Raw genomic sequence first — 10984 nt, 5'->3', positions numbered from 1 at the left:
AAGCTTGGTTCATACTAATCACTTCCAAGTAGTCTGAACTCGGTTTGCATTGGTGACTTGGTGAACACTATGAAACTCAACATATAAACTGAATCACTTGGTTGACATTGCATAGCTCGGTCAACACTATTTCTGTGAGCTCAGTATAAAATGAATCACTTGGTTGAAAATTCATAGCTTGGTCAACAATAGATTCACATCACTGAAGCTGTGAACTCAGTATACTTTGGAGAACTTGGTTTGCACTGAGAAACTTGGTAAACACTATGAAGCTCGGTTTACACTGATAATCACCAACTTGATAGATACTGCTTGGTGCTAATTGAATATTGTTCCTATAACTCAGTAGGAATTGTAGAACTCGATAGAGCCTAAATTAATTTGTTAACATTGTTAACTGTACAATAAGCTGAGTAGCTACTATCCATCTGAATAACCGTGTGTGTCACTAATAAACAAACTTGACCATAATGTCAACACAATGATGTAGGGAGTTTGAAGAGTCATAACTTTTGACTTGAATCTGGGTTTTCTTAGATTTTTTTAAAAATCTATAGTTGAGGTGGATTCCAACTCAGCCAACTCCATTGGGACCATTTCAACTATTTTTTCGAGAGCTAGAAATTCCATCTTGACCTTCGAATTTCACTTTTAAAATAGCTTAAGTCTTTTTCTAATTTTTCTCCTTTGTAATAACTTCAAATTTTCTTTCTAAATTTTGGAGATTAGTTGGAAATTGGCCTTTTTAGATTAAAGTGTAGATTTAGGAAACTTCAAAATTGCTTTCAGGGGTTTTTTAGAAGTTACCAAAAATGGCATATTTCTCCTATTGTCAAAATCTGCCAAATTTGGAAATTTCATATTTTTTGTGGTAGTCTTATTTAATAGAGTTTGAGAACCATGTAGAAGCAGTTTTTGGGGAAGGAATGAAGAATTGAAAGTTTTTTGAATTTTGTATTCTGGTATGGAATTATTAATTTTTTTGTGAGTATTGGTTTGCTACATCACACAAAATTCATGCTTCCAACAAAGCCAAGATAGGTAACTTAGCAACCTTTTCTTTCAATGCCTCAAAAATCTTATCAACTCTATGTGTCCACTTGAATTCATTTTTATCTCCTCTCATTTTCTAAGTCATAGCATTACAAAAAGAACTAAAATTCCTTATAAACTTTCTATAGAAACAAGAAAAACCATGAAATCATCTGACCTCACCTATATTCTCAGGTGTAGGCCATTCCAAAATTGCTTTAACCTTCTCATGATCCATTCTCAAACCATCAACTAAAATCACAAATCCCAAATACACAATCTCCTCTTGCATAAAATAACACTTTTTCAAGTTAATCATCAACTTCTCCTCTTTCAGTCTCTGTAATACTTGTCTAGCATGCTTAATATGTTCTTCCTTAGTCTGATTGAATATCATAATTTCATCCAAATAAACAATTAGAAGCATACCCAAGAATCTCTTGAGAACTTCATTCATCAACCTCATGAAAGTACTAGGTGCATTAGTTAGACCAAAAGGCATTACCAACCATTCATACAAACCATCTTTTGTGTTGAAAGTAGTCTTCCATCGATCACCTTCTCTAATTCTGATCTGATGATAACCACTCTTTAAATCAATCTTGGTAAAATACTTTGCTCCACTCAAACAATCCAGTATGTCATCCATCCTCGGCATAGGAAACCTATATTTCACAGTGATTTTGTTAATAGCTCTGGAATTAGTACACATTCTCCATTCTCCATTCTTCTTAGGTTCTAATACAAAAAGTACAACATATGGACTCAAACTTTCTCTAATCAAACCTTTTTGCAACAACTCATTCACTTGTCTATTAAGTTCTTCATTCTTTGTAGGTGTCAATCTATATGGTGCTTTGTTCGAAAAACCAGCTCTAGGAATCAGATCCATACAATGATTTATACTCCTCACTGGTGGTAAACCATCTAGTATATCAACCACAACAATGTCTTTATACTCATTCAACAAACTTGCAATTTCCTCTGGTATTCAGTCTATACTAGTATCTTTGACTATCACTCAGTTGCCACTATTTGTCATTTGGTCATAAAAAGTTTTTTCTACTCAACCATTAGTACCAAAACCTGGTCTCCTAGGGATTATGGCAAAAAAAAACTTGATTCATTTTCACTTCCTTTTGAAATTGATTTCCACTAACCATGCAAACTCTTATAATAGTACAATTAACCTCATCTAGACTTTGAATCAAAGGCAACAATTTTTTTTTTCTCCCATTCACTCAAAGGGTATATTGATTCAATCTTCCATCATGTATAAAATATCTATCGTATTGCCAAGGTCTATGTAACAAAATATGACAACAATCCATAGGCTTAATATCACACAAAACTTCATCAAAGTAATGTCCAATCTTGAACTTCACAATACATTTCTCACTTACCAATATCGTGTGCTCATACTTGATCCATGAAACTTGATAGGGTTTAGGATGCTTTAGCCTCTGCAACTTTATCTTTGTAAGTAGCTCATCTGATGCCAAATTTGTTGAACTTCCACTATCAATGATCAATTTGCAACATTTTTTACCCATCTTACATCTAGTTTTGAAAAGATTTCTCCTTGGGACAGGTTCTTCATCAATTCCCTTATTAGATAAGGTTTTTCTTACCATCAAATTTTCTCCAGCCTCAGGTCCACTTGATGAATCCTCAATGTCTCCTTGAATCACAAAATTTATGTTACCTTGCCCATTTTTAAAGGATCTACATTCAAAGGATCAATGCCCTTCTTTACTACATTACCATGAAAACCACCTCTAGAATAGGAATTACCTCTTCCTCGGTAATAACTAGTACCTTGATCAGAATTACCACCTTTCCATTCAATCTTTCTTTTGTCATCACTTTTCCATTCAGATTTTCCCTTATCTTGCACAGAACTGTCAAATCTATGACCTTCTCCATAAGATCTATCTTTGCATCTCTGGAACCTACCACCTCTACCTTTTTGTCTTTGTTCATGATTCTTTGTCAATATCTCCTTAGCTTTTAAGGAATATTGATATGCTTCTTCCACACTTTCCTATTTCACAAAACTTATTTCATCTTGAATTCTAGATCTCAATGCATTTAGATACCTAGCAATTTTCTCAACATCATCATCCACATGTTTAGATTTGATGTCCAATCTATCGAATTCTTCAGTATATTCCTTCATAGTCATGTGGCTTTCTCTCAAATTTTTCATCTTTCTCAACAAGCTAACTTGGTAATCAACAAGAAGGAATTTGTTCTTCACCTTGTTCACCATCTTCAACCAAGTCCTGATCTCCTCCTTTCCTCTCCTTTGTCTACCGGTTTGCAAATGCTCCCACCAAAGTGAAGCATGACCTTTCAACCTAATAAATACACTTTTCACCTTCCTATTATCAAGAGTGTTTTCAAACTCAAATAACTTCTCCATATCAAAGATCCAATCCAACACAACATTGGTGTCCAATTTTCCATCACAAGGAACAACCTCTAAACCAGGCTTTGAATGTGCCCTAGACAATACACTCAACAATCTTTCCTCATCTTGATCTTCTTCAGGTTCAAGATTAGGGTCTGGCGCTATTGCTTCATCATCACTTACATCATCAATATGAGCTCCTCTCCTCTAGGTTGTCTCCACAACATCTAATATGGTTGCAATTTGTCTCAATGTATCCAATATGATATTATCAACATTTCCTCTACCTCAAACCATTTTTACAAATCAAATTCTCGGAAGATCGTAACCCTCTGCAAGTTATAAGTCAAATCCTCAAATCTTCCACCTTATAACCCAATCCAACTTAGGGTTCTACACGATCCAATCTCAACAAGGATGAACCTCAAGTTCTGATACCACTTGTTGCAAGGAGGACAGTGAACAACTAGGGCCAAGGCACACCCACCTATCTAAACCACCTTGCAAAGTAAACACAATGGAAGCAAACAAAAAAGGACAACACCAACGACATAGAGAATAAATACTTCTATTGACTCATCAAATTATCAGCATACATGTCTGCCTATAAGGCCTTCTGAGTTACAACCAAATACACAATACAACTTCAGGATCGAAGATCCAGTTTGAAATTCACACTTCCAGGCACATATATTTCAAAATTTCTAAGCCCTTCCCAATTTTTTTTCTAACCTAAGCCTTAGCACCCTATTTATACTTGCCAAAATGACTTATAGAAGAATCTAGAACATTACATGAAAGAAAGGTCGACCTCAAAATGGTTAATACTCATCCCTAGACAAGATCGTATCATTAAATTCACGATTTAAACAAAATACAAGAGTTAGCTCCCACTAAGAACCAAAACACAAATAACTCAGTCAAAGAAGGAACCAAGCATAAGTAAAATAACTAGTTCACTTGACACATGAAGAAACCCTCGGCCAACACTCTAGACAACTCTGCCAACACTGGAACTCGATAGCAACTGAAACTCAATAGTAACTAGAACTTGACAGCAACTGGAACTCGATAGCAATTGGCATGACGAATGAAAATAAGCAGGATTGCAAGGAAACCCAAGAGGCTCCTACATCAAATCTTTTTGATAGCTTGAGAATTTGTACACATCATCCATTCTCCATTCTTCATTGGTGCTAATACTACTGGTACAACACATGGAATTAGACTCTCCCAAATCAATCCCTTCTACAAAAACTCATGCACTTGTTTATTCTACTCTTCACTTTCTGTTGTTGTCATTCTGTGCACTACCTTATTTGAGAAACTAGCTCCTAGAATCAAGTCCATCTAATGACTGATCTTCCTCATTGGTGGTAATCCATCAGGTATATTATCAAATACAATATCTAGAAACTCTTCCAATAAATCTGTAACTTCTGCAGGCACCTCTTCTACTTCTTCTTTACCATATTTTGGAATTATAGAAAAACACATATGCCCACGCCTCATACCCTCTTGGAAATTTCCATCAACAAAAAATATTCTGGAAGTACTACATACATTTTCCTCCTTGTCCTTTAATGACTTCAACTTTTGTTCCACTTCATTCTTTGTCAAAGTGTAGGTATTTTGTGAAATAATTTTTTTTTTAACTTAAGGTAAAAGTAATTGGAAGTAATAATTTCATTAGAAACATATAAATATTAAATACTAATAAAATATAATAACTATCTAAAATATAGCTAAATTAATATGTTGATTTTATGAGTATCATATATATTAAAAGTTAATAAAAAAATATTTTGATACGTATTTTTATTTTGTGAAATAGATTTGATATGTTTCAATTAATTTGATATGTATTTTGTGAAATAAATATTTTTCTTTTTAACCTTAAGGTAAAAGTAATTGGAAGTAATAAGAAATATTAAATACTAATAAAATATAACAACTACCTAAAATATAGCTAAATTACTATGTTGATTTTATGAGTATCATATATATTAAAAGTTAATATAAAAATAATTTTAAATGGTAAAAGATTAAAATAGTTATAAATAAATTTATAAATAATTTCATTAAAAAAAATAGAAATATTAAATATTAATAAAACATAACAACTACCGATATAGTGAATATGGAGTGAATCCAAAAAAAAGGTCTTATAAGACCAAATCAAATGAACCAATTATTGTTGTTGAGAGAATAGATTCAATGACAAATTATATTAATAAATTAATATATGAACTTTAGAAATGTCTGATTAATAAATAAATAATTCATTATAATTGGTCAATAGATTATAAATTAATTCACTATCATTGAACAATAGTAATAATCTACAAGCAAGTACAATAACATGCTAATAACTAAACTCGAATATCAATACTATATTCAGTTGTTATATTTGTGATGATATATTGGGCTCCTGTCAACAAACATCGCACATTGTCTTTTGCCTTGTTGTTCTTAACAAATTGCGGGTGTAAAACAAAAAGCATCAAATGTTTTGGTTGCTCAAAATAGAGAAAAGAATATCCGTAATGATCATTGGAAATATTGGAGTTAGTAAATCCAAAACATAAATGCTGTATAAAGTGAAAGCATGCCGGAGCATCTTGTATCATCTAATTACAGAAGCGATAAACTTCTTATTACATGTATGGATACAGTGATTGTTGTTGGGAGTAATCCCATTGCTTGTATGGGCTCTCAGATCCTTTAATCATTGGTGGTATTGTTATATGGGCTGGCCTGTCATTGGAGAGCTGCTCAGCTTTTTATGGTATTTCAAGTTCACTGGGAAACCAGGCGATTTCATATGGAACAGATATGCAAAGTAATTTCTCCATCTTTTCTCTGTTTTTATGCTCAAATTTCTTTTATCTATAGATTTATCGACCCATATTAAAGTCATTGATATGTTAGAACAATTTATTACAGTAGAGAAATGATCAAATAAGTCTGATTATTTAAGAAGAGTCTAAATATAGTCAGCATATTATAAGTTCTGATTTATTTGCATAACTAATTTAAAAACCATGCTTCATCCTCAACAGAAGAAGCTATGTATTGGAGTAATTTGAAATAGATTATTTATAGATAAATCGAATTTTATAATATACTGTTTATAAAAAATACAACTTTTTCTTATAGAACTTCTAAATCAATTAAAATCATAATTGGTTATGTTTTGAAGATTACAAAATTTTCTACTATTACAGCAGAAAATCTATGTTCAAGGAGAGTCATTTAATACGATCAAATTTAAATAGCATATTCTAAGTTTTGATTTGTTTAGGTTACATGAGTAGGCATATCCACACTCTTGGTATGTTTATCCACGAGCTTAAGTACTGGGTACAAATTTCTAAAGTACCTGGTATTCAAAAGAGAGCAGCATTATTAAGGATCTTGATTAAGATTTCTAATTTTTTTTGCATATCAATTTGTTGTTTATCAAGCTTAATTCAATACATAATCAATTTGAAACTTTGATACAATAAACTAAATAGTTAGAAGTTTATGTTCAATGTTGGATCTTCCAATTCAATACAATGTTCAAGTTTTTACTCTTTTACATCTTTATATCTTATATTGCAATAGAAAACTTGTCTCCCGTTCAATGCCCCCATCCCCACTATTTATGAAACATTGGTCAATGCCACAAAATTATATCACAAATAGAATATACTGTTTATGTAAGAACTTACAAGGAAAAAAAGAGAGTAAGAATTCATTTGCTCTAGTTCAGCATTATTGATATTTGATCATGCTTATGCAGATATGGAAATACTGGGATCTACGGAAGCCATTTGTTTAGCTTCCCTACGATCATAACATGTTCTCCAGAATTCAACAAATATGTGATGGGGTCAGGCACTGAGGATGGCAGCTTTACAGCAGGGTGACCGTCTCCCAAACTACTCGGAGCAGAGTCAATCACCATGGTCGAAGGAAAGCAACACAAGCGTATCAGACGCTGTGTACTGGAAACCATTAATAGTCCCAAGTCTCTCCACAATATTTTCACCAAATTACACCCTATTTTCAAGGAAACCTTCGAAAACTGGTCTGTCAAGGGTGAGATCCATACAGCTGATAAACTCAGATCTGTAAGTATTCTTTTGATTGTTAAGAAAACATATTAAATATTGAAAAAAGTGGTAAATTTTTTAATTATCCGTAATAGGTCAAAGCTATGGCTAATTATCATTATTTGTTGTGATTAATTATTATTAGTATTAGTCAAGTTAAAGTAGACTTGAATCCTAATAGTATATGTATTTTTAGTATTCATGTTTCGGATCATATTTTAATCTGAATGAATGTTGATACTAACATAAACAATCAAAATCAGAAATTAATAAATTGAATGAAAAAATTAACTATTCCCAGAAGTTTAAGAATTTCCATTGCATAATGAGAAACTATTTTAATTCTTTTTCTTTCTCATCAAAATATAAGTTGTGTATTGTTAATGCTTTTGAGATGCTTTTAGATGTATCTAAGATTTCTATATAATAAGATAATTGTAACCTTTTCATAATCCTTTACTCCGATTCTTATAATTTGATACAAATAAAATTGAATAATTGAAATAACTTTCCTATATTTCAATTTTGCATTTCTTTCATTGACTATTGTATTTGATAGAATCTGTATATATCTACAAAATAATCTCAGACATAAGAAGAGTATAGTATTTTTGGTATTGCAATTCGCTTGCACATATGTCTTCACTGTATATCTAAGACTTCTATATAATAAGTTATTTGAAATTTATTTATAATTAGTTAATCTAATCCTTATTATTTGATCAAAAAGATCTTGATCGATAGAATTATTTATAAATATTTTTTTCATTGAGCATTGGATGTAAGTCATTTAAATGTTACCTCTAAAAATAATTCTAAACATTTAAAAAATATATATTGTTTTTATTTTAATTGCAGATGGCATTTTGCAACATATGCTCTTTATTCCTAAGCTTTCAGAGAAGCCTCTGGTTGAAAGTATGGAGAAGATGTTTAGAGGGCTCCTAGATGGAATTACAGCTCAACCAATTAATATTTCTAGAACTGCATTTCATTTTGCTCTTAAGGTACAACCATTTGAATCTTTTAAGACTGACAATCCTAGAGATTATTTTACATTAGAAGTGACTCATGTTCACATCTTCTATTAGAAAGCTAAATAAGCTATTTTCATATCCATATTTATATCTATCCAATATGGCACAATTTCACCTTCCTTTGTGTCTCTTTTAAGGTAACATAAAATTGTTTTATTCATTTATAAATTATAAATTTATTGAGAACTATAAAATATGAAAGAAATCTAACTTGATTAATGTATTAATTTTCTTTTTCTTGTGAATGGATATATTTACACTATAGAAGACGGTTATCTACTATTGTATATTCTGAAATACATCATAGAAAAGTGAACAAGGAAAATACCAAGATAGATTTTCTATCAAATTTGATGGATGTAGTAGATTCCAATGGTGAAAGGTTGAATGAAGAAGAAATTGTTGATAACTTAACATATTGGATATGAGTCCACTACTAGCTCCATGATATGGGCAATTTATTACTTGTCTAAATATCCCAATGTTCTTTCTAAATTGAAGGTATATTTTTAATTCAAAATAAAATACTTATAAATTAGAATCCATCTATTTATTACATTACAATAATATTTTAAAAATAATATAATTTTAATATTATAATAAGCACCAGTATACATTTTTAATCCTATAGTACATATTCATTGTTACTTTATTTATTAATCTAAATACTTTATAATAATATTTAAATTATATCTTAATCTAATCAATACAGCATGGGTGTGATTCAGGAGGAAACTAATGACATCAAAAAGGAGAAAGGAGAGGACAAGCTCCTCAATTATAGTGATGTCAAAAAAATGACATATACTTTAAAGGTAACACATAAATAGTTATTATAGCTTGAAATTTTATGATTTATAAATAAGATGAACCAGTTTAATAATTTATGATTTTTCAAATTCTCATTAAAATGCCTATTGTTAATATTTCATAAAAAAGTATTACAAATTATTATGACTTTTCTTGTTCTATCATTTAATTAGTATCAATGATACTATAGTAGATGAAGTTATCAGATTTGCAAATGTAGCACATTTTGTGTTCAAAACAATATCAAAAGACACTAAATTTAAAGGTAAATTGGTTCCTCAAGTTAATGGGAAGATAATTGATGTCACACATTTCAAATATTATTAAGTTGACAAAATTACTTTATCTAATAGGTTACGAGTTTCCTAAAGGATTGAAAGTAATAGTTTGGATTCACTCACTCCACATGGATCCTTAATATTTAAATGATCCTTTAACATTCAATCCAAATAGATGGGATGTAAGTTTTAACTTTTTAGATCTTATCAGATATTACAGTTTAATAAAACAATTAATTTAAATTTATAGCTTATAATCAAACTTTTAGAATTTAATAATTAATTTTATTTTTACAGGGATTCAACTATAACTCTAGAGTTTATAGTGTGTTTGGTCATGGTTCTAGGTAATGCCCTGAAAATAACCTTGCTAAAATGCAAATCTTAATGTTCTTACACCAAATATGTGTTGACTATAAGTAGTCTTTTTACTCTTTTATGAATGATTTTTTGGTAATTTATTAAAAAATATGACATCATCTAAATGATACAATTTAAATTTAGAACATTTTAGTTAGTATATAGTATATAGTGAATTTCTCTAACTAAATACTAAATTATGTCATATATTTCAATGTATCTTATTTATTTCTCACTTTTGTAGGTGGCATCTTGTGAATCCCAATGAAGCTATCAAGTTCTTACCAAATCCAAGACTAGTAGATGGAGCAAAAATAGTTTTTAGGCATGCCTAAATATTCATAATGAATGTTTGAGATATGTCTATAGATAATTATGATATGTTGAAGAAAACTATGATTTAAATGGTTGAAATAAAGAAATAGAATTTGTCAAAAAATGTATGAAAGATCTTAGTATCAAATGGACTTTAAGATTTAATAGTTCATAAAATACCTAGTTTATCAAAGTCTAATAATAAATTCTTTATTGAAAAATATGAAGTGTCTAGTTTGTGTAATAAAAAATTGGTATATGAACATAGAGAATATATTTAAATTAGAATAAAGTTTATATATTCTATTTGTATCCATTCTATCATACATCAAATGAACTTCATTAAAAAAACAAGAATATAATCTTCCATATTATAATTTATTGGGATAAGGTGACCTAACCTTATCATGCTTTATTGGTTTTTTATTTGTACATTTTTGGAAGATGCTAAATGAGACCAAATCTTCCATAGGGATAGACTTGGAGACCAAAATAGAAAGTCTAATTTTTGGGCTTTATTCTCTTTGTTTTTCTTTTTATGCAAGAGGTGTGCATAAAGGAAGTTTCTAAATAAGTTGTAGGTGTACATTGAATGTAGACTCTTTAGAAACTATTTCCCTTTGTATGAAAAATCTAGAG

General features: G+C 30.3%; 1 pseudogene; it reads left to right on the top strand.

The window, feature by feature from the left end:
- Window positions 1–6129: 6129 nt before the first annotated feature.
- On the top strand, window positions 6130–10365 carry LOC149554551 (ent-kaurenoic acid oxidase 2-like; annotated as a pseudogene).
- Window positions 10366–10984: the final 619 nt, after the last annotated feature.

This window comes from Cupressus sempervirens, chromosome 5 (genome assembly GCF_028749045.1).
Source record: "Cupressus sempervirens isolate cs-2001-9-10 chromosome 5, ASM2874904v1, whole genome shotgun sequence".
Taxonomy (NCBI): Eukaryota; Viridiplantae; Streptophyta; class Pinopsida; order Cupressales; family Cupressaceae; genus Cupressus; species Cupressus sempervirens.
Note: the sequence above shows the minus strand (reverse complement) of the source record. Positions and strands in the feature narration are given on the sequence as shown.